We start from the raw sequence: 17,601 nt of genomic DNA, 5'->3' as shown, positions 1-17,601 counted from the left end.
ACAAATTGGAGAAGGTCCAGAGAAGAGCGATACAATGTTTACAGGTCTAGAAAACGTGTGACCTATGAGGGCAGATTGAAAGAATTGGGTTTATTTATCCTGGAAAAGACTGAGAGGAGACATAACGTCTTTCAGGTACCTAAAAGGGTATTAGAGGAGGGAGAAAAATTGTTCTCCTTGGCCTCTGAGGATAGGTCAAGCAGCAATGGGCTTAAATTGCAATAAGGGAGGTTTAGGTTGGACATTAGGAAAAATTTCCTACCTGTCAGCGTGGTGAAACACAGGAATAAATTGCCCAGGGAGGTTGCGGAATCTCCATCATTGGAAGCATTTAAGCACAGGTTGGACAAACATCTGTGATCTGACGGTGCTTGGTCCCGCCGTGAGGGCAGGGGACTGGACTTGATGACCTCTCGAGGTCCCTTCCAGCTCTAGTGTCCTCTGATTCTGGATTGACAGTCGTGTGTGGAAATGCCTTTCGGTGTGTTCGGGAAAGGGCTACGGGATCCGTAGATGAGACGCTCGAGACCTTCGCATTATTCCGACGCGCGTGCTGCAGCTTGGCTCCCCATGTGCCGCAGCCCCTCCATGATGTGCGGCTGTCTAACCTGCCCCCCTCTCCCTCTTTGCATTTGAATTGCTTTTAACCCCCCCTCTCCCTTGTCTCACCTCAAAACCAGACCCGGGATGGCAGCCCATTGCAAATGCATGGCAGAGCCCGGTCCTTTTGAACTAAAAGGATTTTCTCAGAGGCTAAGTTCAAATGTAGGAACGTTATTTATTTATCATCCCATTATGTATTATTCATTTATTTAAAAAATGGATGGCAGCTGCCAGCCTGCTGTTTAATCACCAGGCTAGGGAGAGACGGACAGGCCGAGACGGTGACTTGGGCCACTGATAACCTGGAGTAATTACATGCCACCGGGATCTGCAGCTTGCTAGAGATTTGCTTTAGCACAGAAAACTCGGTACGCAAATAGCCCCGCTGCACCCTGATGTCAGCCAGGGGACCCCCCCCCCTTCTCCAAAGGACAGGAAGTGGAGCTTATTCCCTTTTATTCAGCTTTGGTAAGGCCACATCTGGGCTACTTCTACAGTGGCATGATTTTCCGGAAATTCAAGCGGCTAGTGTAGATAGCTGGCAAGTTTTTCCAGAAAAGCGGCTGATTTTCTGGAAAAACTTGCCAGTCTAGACACAGCCCTGGAGTATTGTGTCCAGTTCTGGACCCCCCCCTATACAAAAAGGATGTGGATGCATTGGAGAGGGTCCAGCGGAGGGCAACCAAAATGATTAGAGGGCTGGAGAATATGACTTATGAGGAAAGGCTGAGGGAGTTGGGTCTGTTTAGTCTGCAGAAGCGAAGAGTGAGGGGGGATTTGAGAGCAGCCTTCAACTTCCTGAAGGGAGGTTCCAAAGAGGATGGAGAGAGGCTGTTCTCAGTGGTGACAGATGGCAGAACAAGGAGCAATGGGCTCAAGTTGTGGTGCGAGAGGTCCAGGTTGGATATTAGGAAAAACTATTTCACTAGGAGGGTAGTGAAGCATTGGAATGGGTTCCCTAGGGAAGTAGCGGAGTCTCCATCCCTAGAGGTGTTTAAGTCTCAGCTTGACAAAGCCCTGGCCGGGTTGATTTAGTTGGGATTGGTCCTGCCTAGCACAGGGGGCTGGACTTGATGACCTTCTGAGGTCTCCTCCAGTTCTATGATTCTGTGATTCTATGAGCGAGTGGCTGGAACAGTGGGGCTGGCTGCAGGGTGGGGCCCCTGGGGGGGGCATCTGTCTCAGGTACAGTGCGTAGGATACTAGACTGGATTCAAGCCCATGCTCTGAGTGACCTTGGAGCAGGGCTGAGAAAGAAGTGGCCCGAAGTCCAGATGCGGCCCAGGGGCCGGATTCGGCTTGCCTAACACTTGGCGCTTTCTATTTATATCTCGCTGCCCATGCCACTGAATTTCCAGGAGGATACTATTGAAAGGGCTCCTGGCTCCAGTCGAGGCAGGAGCGGCGAGCCTTTTAAATAGCGGCTGCCAGGCAACACAGTAGTGGCGAGGCCTGGAGCTGCAAGCCCTTGGCTGTGCTTTTAATTCAAAGCCTCCGGCCCCAGAGCACTCTGAGGGGCGGAGGCTAGACCCCAGCCCCGCCCCTTCTGCCCTGGCCCCGCCCCTTCCAGGGTGGAGCCGCCCGTGACCATGCACCGAAATTCATTAAGAGGCCCCGCCCTGCGAAAATGATTGACCACTCCCGCCTTAGCCGAGTCTCTTGGTCTCTGCACCCCGCTTCCTGTCTGCACAAGGGGGGATAAACAGCTCTGCCCTGCTCCCGGGGGTGTTGGGAGGGTCAAGATTGGGAGGGGCTTGGATGCTAATTGGAGCCGTACAAATTCTGCCTCTGGCTAGGACTCCTGGGTTCACTCGCCCCTCCTCTTTCACATCCCAAGTAGCAAGGGAACGATCGGGGGTTCCGGCACAAGGAGACTGGGACTGAGGTTCCAGACTCCCCTGGGTGACTTCGCATTTCATCTCTCCCGGCTTCCCTTCCCCACCTGCAAAACGCTTCCTTTGTCTGTCTGCAGGCCCTGTACGTGCAGCTCCAAGCACAACCCCCCGCTCTGTGGCGGGGGGGAGGGGAGATTTCTAGGTGCCGTCAGAGCCCAAAAATAAATACAGAGGGTGACAAGGGAGAAAGTGCAAACTTCTTTTTTTAACTAAAGAATCCAGCCTCTATTGGCTGTTTTGGCCCTTGGCCCTTCCCCCCAGCTCTGCAATGCCTTTCCGTGCCTCAGTTTCCCCATCTATGACAGGCGGAGGCTGATGTTCGCTCTCCTTTGTAACATGCACTGATGTCTATGCAAGCACTAGGCATCGGTAGTGCCTGTAAAGAGTTCTGGGGACCGGGATCCCGGACAGATGTTGGTGGGTGGCCCAGGGAAGGGCAGGAGTGTAGCGTGTATGATCAGATGGGGCTACAAACAAACACAGGAGCCCTAGGTGCTGTGCCTGGCTCTGCCAGAAATGTGCAGGGCAAATCCCATAGGCTTACATTTTCCAAAGTCGCTAGGGACTGTGGGCACCCCAACTTCTGGCTGCCCCACCCCAAGATCTCTGGCCTTCAGGTTCAGGAGCAAATTAGCCCTTGCATGTCCCCAAGTGACTCTTGAGTGGGGAGTGCCCAGAGCTTCTCAACGTTGGCGTTCCCCCAAACATTAAGGCTTCCAACATCCCCGGCTGCTGAGAATGTAGCCTGTGCCAGCTCTGTGCCTCAGTTTCCCCAGCTTTGAAGGGAGGATTGCTCTGGAGGAGCCTACTGGCCAGTTGCCTTTTGCCTCTGTGGCAGGTCACCTGCCTGGCTTAATTAACGTGCAAAGGACGAGGACTCTTCCAAGGAGAGGCCCCAAAGGAGCCCAAAAGGCAGATGAGACATTCTGGCATCCAAGCCTCCTCCAGCGCCAGAGTGAAGCCGGTTCCCCCCCGCCCTCAGTCCATGCACACTCGCCCCTCTTCCACCCGCTTGCCCTGCTTTGGACTTGCTCTAATTGAGACAGACTCTGCCCCGGCCTCCCTCATCTCCCCCCGGAGCTGAGCGGCTGCTCCTTCCCTAGGGGGGCACATTGTCTGCGCCAGCCTGGTGGATGTAATCCCTGACCCTGAACAATGCTTCCCCACCCCCGCTCCCAGGGAAAGGGCAGTCGCCTCCCAATGAGATAATTACTCTCCAGGCCACCCTAATCACCTTCCAGTCCAGCGTGGGGATCTACTTTCTGCTGTCTGGGAACATTCCTCCTCCCCTCCTCCCCTCCGAGCCCTCCTGCCTCTGTCCCTGCGGCTTCTTCCTCCCTTTTATTTGGGCTGTTACAAGAGGTCGGAGCCTCCCCGCCTGCCACCCTTCCTCGTGGGCGGAGGGCGCGCCAAGCACGGCCAGTGCTGGAGTGCAGGGGCTGATCCTGCTTGCACCAGCGTTACGTGTATTTACACTGGTGCAAATGGCAGCAGGGAGCCGGACCACAGTGCTTTACACCCCCGCTTTGCTCTGGTGTAACCACGGTGCCAGGCACTGGGGAATTGCCCCCAAGGGCAGGAATAGCAGCAAGGGGGCTGTAGGTCACGACTCAGGGTTCCCAGCCCAGAGCTGAAATAGACGGCGATTGTGAGTGGAGACCAACGTTCCCTCTAATCTTTTCCATCCACGTGTGGAATAATTTTTCCAAGGCACGTGCGGATGTGCACCACCAGGAGAAACAAAACCTAGCGGTGGGCGTGCTGCTGATCAGCTGGGCAGCATTGGAATCTTTTCTGAGCAGCTGCCCCAGCGCCAGCTTTGTGGGAACACCAGTAGGGATGAAAGGGTGTCAGGAGAGCTGTCTGTAGGGAGACCAGCAGCGGAGCTGCAGGGAGATGCCGGTCTGGGGGTGCAGAAATGCACAAGGCGAGCGGGGATTTTTTTTCCTTGCCCCTGCTAGGCCTGGCTCTGCACCTAAGTCTCCTTCCTACAATCTTCCCTTCACCTCCCAACTCGCATCTCTCCCCGTTTGCATTGCAATCCACCCTGAGGTCTCCCCGTCCGCAGCCAGTTACAGAAGAAGAGTCTCTTCCCAACCACTGCTCTGCTTAGGAAGAGAGAGCTCTGCTGAGTCAATGAGTCCGGGGAAAAGCGGCCGCTTCTCTCCTGGCTGTGGCTAGTGCCGAGGGAAAACTCAGTCCCCGGAATCTGAGCGTTATCGGGGCTGACGCGGCAAGAACGTTCTGTCTCCAAATTTCGGTGTTTCAGCGAAATCCCACCCACGGCGTCAGTGATCTGCTGGGAAGCGCTGCACTCAGCACGCCGCGGCTCTGTGTACACTACCCCGTTATTTCGAAATACCTCCCGAAAGAACTATTTCGAAAGAGCGACAGAGAACCCTTGAAATCAGTCCCCTTAAAGTGGACACGCCACCTCAATTTAGAGCCCCAGGAAACACCGGGGAGTAATTACTTTGACTGACTCTGGGGAGTCATTATTTCGAAATAGCAGCGGCGGCACGGCAGCACTAACCCTGTTACAAAAGAGCCATGTTGAAATCGGCGTTATTCCTTGTAGAACAAGGGGATATTGTTATTTTGAATAAACAGGCTTGCTGTGTGGAGGCTCACTTTGTTATTTCGAAATAACTGTGTAATGTAGACATGCCCTGAGAGTGTAAACCTCCCCCTCGGGTCCTTTCCTAGGGGGTTCTGGTGCTTCTGCTGGGTAGTCATCTAACAAAAAAACCCAGGTCTGATCTGACACAGCTTCTGCCTTGGTCTCAACTGGGAGCTCTCAGGTACGTCTACACATTGCAAAGAAGGGGTGTTCTTAATTCGGATTAAAAGAACAGTGAAGATGTGTCGCCTTGACTTTATGTTGCATTCAAGTCTACAGGGGATCCCAAGTGAAAGAGCACCCATGCAGGGACGGTGGGTATAATAGGCAGGGGAAGGGATTACCTTCCCAAACTGTCAGCCTAGCCCCACCCCGACTCCGCCCCCAGAACACCTACTGTAAGCATAATGGGGGCAGAGTGGTGCTGCCCCAAGCACCCACCCTCCCCGTGTTGGGTGGGAGTGGCCTGCCTCCCGGGGAGGCGGGGCCTTGGCTAAAGAGGCGGGGCTGGAGGCTGGCCAGACTTTCCTGAGCTCCACCAAAGGTTAATGGTTGGGGTTGTGTCCTGCTAGAACAAGGAGCCAATACTAATAAAGCCCACATCATATCTTCCAAACTTCCCCAGGATTTGGGGGTGTCCAGATCTGGACTCCAACATGCCATGGAGTTGGCATTTAGGGAATGTGATGCAGGCCGATCCTTGACAGAGACTCTTCCAATGTCACTTGGAGCAGGCAGGGCCTGTCACTTGTTTTCTCTGCCTTCCTCAGCTCTGCCTTTGCTCAGTGATAAAAAAACTTCCAGTGCGGGAACCTCCCCCTTGAAAGGGAAACTTAGTTGGAGAAGCTGGTAGCAGGCTCATTCCATTGGAGTTCTCTAGCAGGAAGCTTTGCTTGTCTGTACCCCAAGAATGCATGAAGATTAGAGCCAGTCAGAAAAATGCCATCACCTTTTGGTGCTTGAAAATGGTTCTGAGGCTAAACCAGGGAAATTCTGGGGAGAAAATGTCCCTTTTTTCATCGGAAAAAAAAATCAGATTGTCATAAAAAACGGAACATCCTTCTGAGGTTTATTGGGGAAGTTGGTACGTTTTGGTCTGACCACTGAGATTACAAAAATTAACCAACGTTGTTTATACCTAATCCGCCTACCCAAAACTGTCCAAAGAAACGCCCCCTTTTCATTTCCCTCTGAAATTTTTCACAGAAGGGAAATCACGTTCTGATTTTTTTTTCTTCTTCTTATGAAACAGCCTCCTACACCCTGCTCAGAAATGGCTCTCAGATGTGATGCTTGGTTACCTAGCTAGAGATGATATTAGTAATGTGTCAAGGGCGGGGGCGGAGGGGGGACAAATATATCCCTCCAGAAAGAAGCAGGACCTATTTGATCTTTGAACGGGTGGCCAAAGTTTTGCCTGTTTGTGTATGTGTGTGTGTATGTGTGCGTGTGACATCCTCTTCTTGGAATAGCTACATGAGTCAGCTTGGAATGTCTGTATGAGACAGCTGTGCTCCTCCCCAGCATCAGCAGCCAGTCAAACACAGCTGCAGAATATCTGCTGCTGCTGCTGCTCCCGATGGAGAGAAATGTGCTGTCATCAAGCTATGCATTGCGTTGGCATGCAGCTAGGAGGAAAAAAACCTCCCTCTGCTTACCGAGGTGCATGTGATATGTATGACTGGCTGAGCTCAGCTGCCGATGGTTCATCTGGAGGAGCTGGAGTTTAGCTGTGCACTAGCAGCATGCTTGTGTGTGTGATATGTGAAAGCCAATTAGCACCTGATGTGAACCTCCCTGCCCCCATTAGCCTTGGTAGGCCAGTCGCTGATCATGAGACAGCTGTGCTCCTCCCCAGCACCAGCAGCCAAACACAGCTGCAGGCAGATTTCCTGGCTTCTCCCACCCCCACAGCGTGGTCTGCACCATCCCCACAAAGCAGGCTTCTCCAGGCAGGTACTGCCCTTTTCATCTGAGAGAAAGCAGTGAGCCATGTCTGTCCTCACAGTCTGGGCTTCTGTGGGTGCAAGGCCACCTGCTCCAGGTCGGCTGTCCCTGGGAGAGTGAGGCCCATCGCTGACTGCCGAGCCCCTCGTGCAAAGGGAGTGTGAACGGGAATCTCCCTCTCACCAACTTTGCACGAGTGCCCTGAGTGAAGGATTCTGGGTAGCTTGGTGCTCCAGATGTTCTTAGGGTTGCCAGATGGTTTAACCAAAAATACCGAACATCCTCCCACCCCCCAAAAAAAACCCACCAGGGAAAAAATTCTGTTGAAGGGGAAAAAAGGGGGGGGGAACCAAAGTTGTTGAGAAAAAAAATTAAATAATAAAACACCATTAAAACAGCATGGCACCTTTCAGAGTATGTGCAGAGTCAGAATGGGATAGGAACAGGGGAGAAGTTGAGCACTAAGACCCAGGGAAGGCATTTCTTCCCCTTGGTCTTAAGGCTTTTTGCTGGCAGCCATTTTGTTTTCTTGATCAAGCCAGAATGCAGCTTCCCTGCGGAACCAGGTAAGCAGAGGGTCTGGAGGCTGCGGGTGTCAGGAGCCAGGGGCTGGGCCCAGTTGCCGAGTGTGTCGTAGGGTTGCCAGGTGTCCAGTATTTTCGTCTTCTGGACAGGAAAAAAATCAGAAAATACTGGACATTTTAGGTGTCCGGTATTTTCTGAATTTTTTTTACAGAACAGGAGGTGAAAATACTGGTCTTTCCAGCTCAGTACCAGACACCTGGCAATCCAAATGTTCTTTGAGCAAAAGTCCGGGTAGCTGTTCTCATCAGTCAATGCCCTGTGCAGGAGGTGAGTGTATTCATAGGGGACTGGTCCCCTGCTGCATGAAACTGACCTTCCGACAGTAACTACTGGCAGTCGTGGGAGCAGCTCCCGATTTTACACCAGCATAAGGAGAGAAGAATTGGGTACTAGGTATATAGCCTGTCAAGACTATTCCCCTGTCTGGCACTCCTAGTGCAGCAGGAGGCGGGCCTGCAAGAGACCTTCAAAACTACCTTGCCTCTATAGGCTTCTGCTTTAAAAAAAACTCCCCAAGGTCACCGATTCCCTGACCTTGGGAGATAGGTAAGCAGGGGGTCCGGGGGCCAGTTAAAACCCCCCTTTCTTCTTGAACCCAGGAAGAAGCACTTGGAACTTTTCCCAGAGGTCCCCCAAGCTCTTTTACCACAAGAGAGTTTGGAAAAACAAAACAGAAATCCAACTGTAATCTTTGATAGCCGACCTCTCGGTTTTAGGCATGCATACTTAGACCTGTTACCTTCCAGGACACAAGAATCAAATCATCGGCTGTGTCTAGACTACAAAGTCCTATCCGAAAAAGATACACAACAAAACCTGGCAAGCCCCAGCCTCTTGTGAAGGGCGAAAGGGGGCAGCAAGCCGGGCCCTGCTTGGAATGGGTTGATGCTTTTAGGGTACAGCTAGACTGCGGGGCGGAGGGGGAGGGTGGAGGGTTGGGATCATATCCCGGGAAAACTCCGCCGCGTCCAGGGATCGTGTTTGCTCTTCCGCCTTTTTGTTTGTTTGCGGAAGAGCAAACACAGAGCTCTTTCAGAAGCCCCTGTGTTCCTCATTCCACAAGGAAGAAGGGGGCTCTCGAAAGAGGGTTTTTTCCCCAGATTTGGCCCAGTCTAGACGGATCCTCGCAGTCCAGTGTCAGAGAGGTGCTGGGGAATGGGGGATCAACGGAACTGGCGGCAGAGGTCTAAATGCCCGTTTTCCCTGCATCCTGCCACTAGGACTGCCAGGAAGGTGGGAGTTTTTTACCCGCCTTTCCCCACAGGCTGTACCCTGTTACAATCAGAGCAATGTCACAGAGAAGCTTAATCCCCTGCCAGTCACTCAGATCAGACGAGGGTCTCGAGGCAAGGCAGCAGCAGACCCGGGACGAGAGAGAGCAGGCAGGAGCGACCAGGCCTCAGGAACTCACCACAGAGGTGGGCAGCGGCTCCCTGCACGAGCCGCGGGGAGTTAATTTTAGCGTGTTCCCGCGTTCCCTGGCACCACGGAGGGCAAGGACACACGCCAGGGCCCTGCTGCACCATTCAGTCCAGCTGTGAGATCAGAAGGGGGGCGCTTTCCCGCACCACCACCGCCCCCCTGTGTGCTGGGGTACCCGACTAGGCGAGAAGCAGGCAGCGGAGCATCAGACCCGCCGTTAGGCCTCTTCTGGCCTCCCCATGTGCCCAGGGTTGGCAAGGAGGGGGTGGCAACGGTGGCGGGGGAGGGAGGGAGTTCAGATGGGTCTGTCCGTGCAGCTCCTGGGCGTTTACCGAGGGGCGGGGGGAACGTTCCAAAGGCGCGTTTCCCTCGGCAGCGCTTTGAATATTTATAACTGGGTGTGGGGGCAAAGCGGAGAGAGGAGGGAGGGGGAGGAGGGGGGGCTGGCCCCAGCCCCTCCCTCTCTCTTTCTTGGCTGATCCCCCCCTGACAGACAAACACAGTTTTTCTCCCAAACAAAGTCCTCGTCCAGCCAGGCACACAATGTCCTGCCATTATCCAATGGGGGACAGAAAGGAGGGGTGTGGGCCGGCTACCTGCTGACAATGCACACAAGGGGCGAGCGGAGACGCCCCTATTGTGTCTGATCAGGAAGGGCCGAAGCCCATGTCTAGGCCCGTCATGAATGGGACCATTGTGTGTGAGTTCTCCGTCTTCTCAGCACCCACCTTCCTTCCTCCCCCCTCTGCTACAGCCCTCGGTGCCTGCGGCAACCTTCCCAGGAGAGCACCAACGCATAGAGCAGGAGCTGCCTTCTCTGGGCCTAGAGGCTTCCTTTGGTGGCTTGTTTGTTTGTCCGGTTTCCCAGCCTTCTCGCAAGAGGGAGGAACAAAATCTCTCCTGTTTCAGGGAACGTGGGGAAGGACCGTGGCTCTTCCATCTAAACTCATCACTGTCCATCTTGCAGATGCTACTGGCCAGGGGTGGCAGGAGCGGACGGGTTAGGATGTTGAGGGACTGAATCAAGAGGGATGTATTAGCAGGAGCGCTGTAAGCGAGACTCAAGAAGCCATTCTTCCACTCTACACTGATTAGGCCTCAACTGGAGTGTTGGGTTCCGTATTGGGCACCACATTTCGGGAAGAATGGGGAGAAATTGGAGAGGGTCCAGGGAAGAGCCACCAAAAGGATGAATGGTCTAGAAAACGTGACGTAGGAGGAAAGACTGAAAGACCTGGGTTTGTTTAATTGAGAAAAGAGAAGCCTGGGAGGAGGAGGAGGAGGGGGGGGAACAGGGTAGTAGTTTCAAGTGGATGAAAGATTGTTGCAAGGAAGAGGGAAAGAAATTGAGGGGTGCTCAGCAGAGTATCAGAGGGTGTGTCTAGACTACAGAGTTTTGTCGACAAAAGTGGACTTTTGTCGACAAAACGATACCTGCGTCTACACTGCCGCTGAGTTCTGTCGATATAACGTCGACAGAACTCAGCAGTTTTGTCGACGGCGGAAAACCTCATTCTACGAGGAATAACGCCTTTTGTCGACAGAGTTCTGTGGACAGAAGGCGTTATTGCATCTACACTGTCCTTGGCGTCTACACTGTCATGTCAACAAAGCGGCTTGCTTTGTCGACAGAACTGGATGTCGTCTAGACGCTCTTTGTCGACAGAAGCTTTGTCGACAGCATCTGTCGACAAAACTTCTATGGACAAAAGCCTGTCGTCTAGACATACCCTAGGACATTGGGGAAAACTTTCTAGACATACCCTAGGACATTGGTAGTTTCGGGTGGACATTGGGGAAAACTTTCTCCTGGGCAGGGTGGTTAAACTCTGGACTGTATCGCCGAGGGTGGTTGTAGAATCTGTATCAAGGGAGGCTTTTAAGAGAAGGTTAGACAAACAGCTCTCAGGGATGGTCTATATCAGGGCAAGGTGAGATGCGGCCCAAGGGCCGAATCTGGCCCACCTAACACTTTGGCTGCATCTGGCCGCTTTCTATTTATATCCTGCTGCCTGTGCCACTGAATTTCCAAGCAGTGGCTTAGCCAGCAGGATCCTATTGAAAGGGCTTCTGGCTCCTGGTTGTGGTGCTACCCCTGTAAGGGCAGAAGCCGCAAGCCCTTTAAATAGTCGCAGCAACTCTGGGCCTCCCGAAAGGCTAGGGTCTATATCCTTTGGCTAGGCTCCTTTGGCCAACAGCCTCGTCCTAGCTTTTCACCAGCACCTGGGCATGGCTCTGCTCAGGTCCTGTGCTCATCTCTTACTCCCCTGACGATATCGGAGTTATCCCTTGGAGCTGAGCCAGTTTAAACGAGATCAGAACCAAACCCGCCAGCTTCTTCCCGCTTCCTTTCCTCTGCTGGGGTTCCTTGGTCTCAGGGCACCTCGTGCTTTCGTGTCTCGAGACTTCCCCCACTCCCATGTACAGAAGAGGAGTGAATGGACCCCCCCCCCCCCCCGGTTGCTGCCTGAGTGTGCTGCAGAGGAAATAGGGGGACTCCAAGGTTCCCAGGGAGAGACCTCCTGGAACGCAAGGGTCGACCGAGGCCCAAGGATAAAACATCTGGTTTTGCCGGGGTAGAAGGTGGGGAACCCCGTACATTCCAGGAGTGAGAAAGAGGAATCTGTTTGCAATCTGGAAATGTAACCAGAAGGCCAGTGGCCCTCTGCCGCTGGGCCCTGGCTTTTACTTGCTGCTCTCTGAGGCTCCGGCTTGAGAAGTCCAGGTTCCCACGAGGCACCTTGAGCCCCAGGTCACTCGGAGAGAGAAGCGCCCTCTAGTGGACCGACCTTAGTGCCGGGAAGCACGAAATTCTGAGCTTCCAACTTGAGCTCTGATTGTGGGCGAGAGTCACCCTCTATGCCTCAGTTTCCCTATTTGTAAAATAAGGGTGTGAGCTTTATTTACCCACCTGAGTTAGGCTATAAAGATGAATTAGTTAATGCCTGTAGGTGCACAGAGGCTAGGGTGATTCTCCCCTCTACGAGGACATAGATAAAGATTGAGGGGTGGGGAATTCTGCAGTGGGGACAGGGGGAGGGCCGCATTCTCCTCATTCTCCTTGCAGGGTGGGAGGAGGCTTCCCGCGCTCCCCTGCCTCAGGCCCTGATTGGCCTGGGGGTGGGGGAGCATGGGAAGCCTCTTCCTGCCCTTCCAGGGGCATGGGTGCCTAGTGGGAAGGAGGGGGCAAAGGGGCTCACCCATCCCCAGACCAATCATGGTCTGGGGGTGGGGTAGCCCAGAAGCATACTGGCCCCGCCCCCTTCTGGTTTAGGCCCACCCCTTCTGGGCAGCCTGGGGTCACTTCAAAAATTTGTGAAGTGGCCCCTGTTGCCCACCCCTGTGCTAGGGTTTCAAATCCCAGTCACTCCGGGATGGAGATTTGAACCCACAACCTCAGTATGCAGCACAGCTGTTTGCAAAGGTTGCTAGCTGTGTCAGGTCATGCAGGAGCCAAGACATGTGTCTCTCAGTTGGGAGCAGAGTTGAGTCCTGGAGTCAGCCACAGCTGGTAGATGGTACCAGATGGGGTGTGTCCAGATCTCTTACTGTCGACCAAACATTGAAGTCAGTGTCGCTGCACACACTTACACCAGCTCTGATTTTGCCCTCAGTCTCTTTCAAAATCCATGTGTGCTGGGGAAAAGTTAAGGCTCTGGACAGACAGTGCCTGGAAGATGCTCTCCATTTAGCCCTCTTCTTATGCCTCCATCTCTCTGGTAAGCAAGAAAATGCTAGCCCTGCAAGGGTTAAATGCACAGCTCACCTCTTCACCTTCCTGTGAATGCCATGAAGAATAGGTTAGCCCCAATTCTGGGCTCTGGACATGTGAAATTGACAACAGGTAAATACAACAGGGGTACATTTAACTGCAAGCCCTAAGCTTCACGATTTCTGGGAAGCAGTCTCAGCATCAGAAACAGCTGTTTGAGTTTCCCCAACCTCTGATGTCAGTGTCACAGAATAACGCTCCTGGAGAATTCCCAGAGAAGTCATCTCAAAACCCAGCCTCTGCCTGCTTCTTGAAATGAACAGGTCATACGGGAACCCTGTTCCAAAGTCTCTGTCAGTCATTTCAGGAGATGTGGGGAAAAGTTCCCATCCAGAACTGAAGCCCTAAAGTGGAACTCTCTTTTTCCATGTCTTGTTTCCAGGTGGGACGTGTTATAATGTAACACATAGACACCCTATATAAAGACCAGTGAGCTTTTGTTTTAGGGTACGGTTTACGTGCTGGGTCAGAACTTACCAGATACGCAGCTTTTGGTTTAGCAAACTGATTGAAGACACGTATTTAATAGGGTAGTTAACCTAGGTATGATCCATTGATCTGAGAAAGCCTAGGTATATGACTCCCAGTCCATTTTGCGGTTGCAAGAAAGGGCCTCACTTGTCAAATAATTCCCCTGCTGCCGTGATTTCTCCCACATCCTACCTCGTTTGGCTGCTCGTTGTATAACTTTTAGGTGGCAATGTATGCTACATACAGTGGTGAAAGGAACTTAACATTTCTTACAGGCACTGTCCTATTGCAACACGGGTCCCTGCCAGCTCTGTAAATAGCTCCCCGCTGCTCAGCCAGCTCTTTTGCCGCTGCTCAGCCAGCTCTTGCCGGAGCTGCACTCCATGGCATCCTTTCACCTCTGGCTAAGTGCATTGTTTTTTCCTCTGCCAAGGCCTCACCCAAGAGGGGGAGAAGAGCCTTATGTGGCTCTCTTGATTTTTGAGTGACTCTCTTGATTTTTCGGAAGCTAGACACCTGGGTTGGAGTTCGGCTGTCTGCAGCTTGAGGGAGCAGGGAAAAATCTGCAAAACCTCTTGGTCTGAGGGGCAAAATCAGGGTCCAGTATCAACATGACAGTTCTCTAGCTTTGCTTCCTCATTGGAGGAGGTAAGAGACCTCGAAAGGAATCATCCTGATGCGCTAAAGCGTGAGATCAGTTGGGTAGCAGGAATGCAGGCCTAGTTGAGAGGCATGTCCTGAGTCCTTGCTTGGTTTTCACCTTCTGTAGGACAGCATTTAACCAGCTCTTTGTCTGTTTTTCTGTAGCCTCTTGCAGAAGAGGACAACCACCAAAATTACCACCACCTCTGGATGCAGTCCAGCAGCAATCCTGGCCGGGGAAGAAGCACATGCACATCAGGTGGGAAATAAAGAACATTGGAACACACAGGCTTTGAACTTAGTAGCAGCGAGGGCTCTGTTTTCCATGCTGGAAAGTGACCTCCAACCCAGCACAGATGTACCGCCTAGAGGTGTGTGCACCAGCCACACACAGGCAAGATGCCCCCTTTCCACAGTGTGGACAGGAGAAAACAAATGGCGATCAGGGTCTGCGTTAGAGGCAGGTTACGGCTCCCCAAATGTGGGGTGGCCCGGACGTTTCCCAGCTATGAGGAATTGGCTGGTCAGAATGTTGTTGTCTTCTACCGGCAATGCTTTGAGTGGCTCTTGAGGACTGGCGAGCGTGGCTGGATAACTCCAAGGCCAGGATGAAAGCCTGGGGGAACCAAGGAGGGATGGCGCTACCTTGACGTCCCTGTAGATGCTAGGGGCTGTCTCTTGCAGAAGGTAAGCCTCCGTTTTTCTTGCATTGCTACTACCTACCCACACCTGCTCCTAGGTGAATCCCTTCCACCAATCCCTAAATCCCCAGGAATTGTCCAGACACATGACGCCTCGTGCTCTTAGGAAAGGTGGGTCTTTGCAGTGGGGAGCAGGGCAGACAAGACAGAGCCTGGAGCTACAGGTTGCATCTGGAGAGCAGAAGACTTGGGGGAGGGGGTGGAGATGCAAAGCAACGGATGCAAATCAGAGAGTGATGGGCGTGAGGAATCGTGCTGCTCTGGCAATTCCCATCATACACATACAACTCTTTGGGGACTCTCTGGCCTGTGGCTCAGCTTCTCTTGTGTCGGTGGGAGGGGCATTTGTTGGATCTAGGATCTTGGCTTTCAGGCCCCTCTCTCTGCCACAAGGTGGCAGCCCATTGGCAGTGGGAGCAGGAGTTTAGGTTCCCGAGACTGGATTTGGAATGGGATGGAGGGAGCAGGATTTTAGACGTCCCAGCCAATGGGAAGGAAGTATGAGCTAGACCGTGTGCCAGCTTTCTGTCGCGGGGTGAATGTCACCCAGGAGTTCCCAGTAAGCTGTGTGCTTGGGCAGCCACCCAGGAGAGATTCAGGTGCGGCCCAGCTGATTCGCAGAGTTTTGTGTTTCTCTGAGTGGTGCACATTTGCCCATGCCTTGGTGCACATAAAATTATTCTGCACCAGGCTGGAAAAGATTAGAGCGAACATTTCCTGGGAGAACTCGCTGTTGTTATTAATTGTGTCATCAGGGGGCCTTCACGTCCTAGTTCTGGACCAGGATTTCATGGTACGAGGTGCTGTACAAACTCCTGAACGCATAGACTGTTCCTGCCCCCCCAAAACTTACAGTCGAAACATAAACTAAGCAACAGGCGGAGACAGTCTGACAGAGGTGTACAAGGACACAATGAGACAGTGTTGGTCTAGGTGACAGGTGGTCATCTTCATCTGCGGCCTGACCAAGTGTTTTTCAGCATCCAGACAAAAGAGAGACCTGAAAGAGGGTGAGAAGGGCTGGCTGGAAACAAGAATTCCAGGTGGTGGAAAATGTCTAGATTTCGAGATTTTTTGTTGTTGTTGTGCGTTGGAACAAAAAGTAGCCTTGTTCAGAGAGCCTGAGCCTCACCCACCCCAGACCAGCCAATAGCTTTACGGTCAGAGCAGTTGCCGCCGCTCGGACCTGCGAGACCCTGGTTCAAGTCTTTTTGCTGACTCCATCCCAGCTGAGTGTCCTGGGTTCTAGACTGGTTCTCTCCTGTTCCATTTTATCATTAATGATTCATCGGGCAGAGAGAAAAATTCCATCCTGGACCCAAAAAACCGTCCCAACAGAATCTGCATTCCAACGGAGACGTTTCTGCAGATAATACCAAGCTGGGAGAGGTTGCGACTGCTCTGGAGGACAGGGTCATAATTCAAAATGATCTGGACAAATTGGAGAAATGATCTGTGGTCAACAGGATGAAGTTTAATAAAGAAAAATGCAAAGTGCTCCACTTAGGAGGGAACAATCAGTTTCACACATACAGAATGGGAAGCGACTGTCTGGGAAGGAGTACGGCAGAAAGGGATCTAGGGGTTATAGTGGACCACAAGCTGAATATGAGACAGCAGTGTGATGCTGTTGCAAAAAAAGCAAACATGATTCTGGGCTGCATTAACAGGAGTGTTGTGAGCAAGACATGAGAAGTCATTCTTCCGCTCTACTCTGCGCTAGTTAGGCCTCAGGTGGAGTATTGTGTCCAGTTCTGGGTACCACATTTCAAGAAAGATGTGGAGAAATTGGAGAGGGTCCAGAGAAGAGCAACAAGAATGATTAAAGGTCTAGAGAACATGACCTATGAAGGAAGGCTGAAAGAATTGAGTTTGTTTACTTTAGAAAAGAGAAGATTGAGGGGGGACATGATAGCCGTTTTCAGGTATCTAAAAGGGTGTCATAAGGCGGAGGGAGAAAATTTGTTCATCTTGGCCTCCGAGGATAGAACAGGAAGCAATGGGCTTAAACTGCAGCAAGGGAGGTTTAGGTTGGACATTAGGAAAAAGTTCCTAACTGTCAGGGTAGTTAAACGCTGGAATAAATTGCCTAGGGAGGTTGTGGAATCTCCATCTCTGGAGATATTTAAGAGTAGGTTAGATAAATGTCTATCAGGGATGGTCTAGACAGTATTTGGTCCTGCCTTGAGGGCGGGGGGCTGGACTCTATGACCTCTCGAGGTCCCTTCCAGTCCTAGTATTCTATGATTCTATGAAAACCATTTCTGTTGTTTTTTGGTAAATTGGCATTTCCTGATGGAGAAAAAAAAGGGAAAAGCTCTTGGGGACCAGCTCTGCTAATGAATTGGTTTAGTTTATCAGCACGGGATGTTTGTTCAAAGGTACCATTTGAACCATTAGGGGCTGCAAAACTGGCCAGGAAATCTCCGACTCCCCACGAAATGGCTTATCTGGATATTTTAATGCTCCCTGTCAGAGGCAGGGATTAAAGAGGGAGTGGAAGGAGAATATTGATTTTAAAAAACAGTGCAGCCCATTTTCTGCAGAGTTTAAAAACAGGGTTGGGTTTCACGCTGCGAGCTGGGTTTGGTTCTCATTCCGTCTGAACTAGTTCAGGGTCGCTTGGTCTCTTTTCATCTGGGTCTGGGACTTCCCGAGGAGTGCAGGAGAATGATCCTGCTGAATTTCAAAAGAAGTTGGACACCTAAATTGCTTAGTATCAGCGCCCTCACCTCCAAACCCCTCGATGATATGGCGCCACCATTTGGCGCCCCATTTAACTTGGCGCCCTAGGTGACCGTCCAGTTCGCCTATATGGACGGGCCGCCCCGCAGCCTCTGGAGTGGAAATCGGGCTCTTATGAGGCAAAGGAGTGCCTCCCGGAGGCCTACTCTTCACTGTTATCCGCCATCTTTGAACATGGCCGCTGCTTGCCCTGGTTTC

General features: G+C 52.2%; 1 long non-coding RNA gene across 2 annotated transcripts in view; it reads left to right on the top strand.

The window, feature by feature from the left end:
* LOC102461580 (uncharacterized) overlaps positions 1-17,601 on the top strand; it is a 109,189-nt gene that overhangs the window by 36,780 nt on the left and 54,808 nt on the right. For both annotated transcript variants that reach the window (XR_016348213.1, XR_012896697.2), the window contains exon 2: positions 14,123-14,644. This is a non-coding gene — a long non-coding RNA (uncharacterized LOC102461580). The remainder of the gene's footprint in view (positions 1-14,122; positions 14,645-17,601) is intronic.

Source organism: Pelodiscus sinensis, chromosome 32 (genome assembly GCF_052426305.1).
Source record: "Pelodiscus sinensis isolate ZL-2025 chromosome 32, ASM5242630v1, whole genome shotgun sequence".
NCBI lineage: Eukaryota > Metazoa > Chordata > Testudines > Trionychidae > Pelodiscus > Pelodiscus sinensis.
This window is presented reverse-complemented; position numbering and strand designations above follow the sequence as displayed.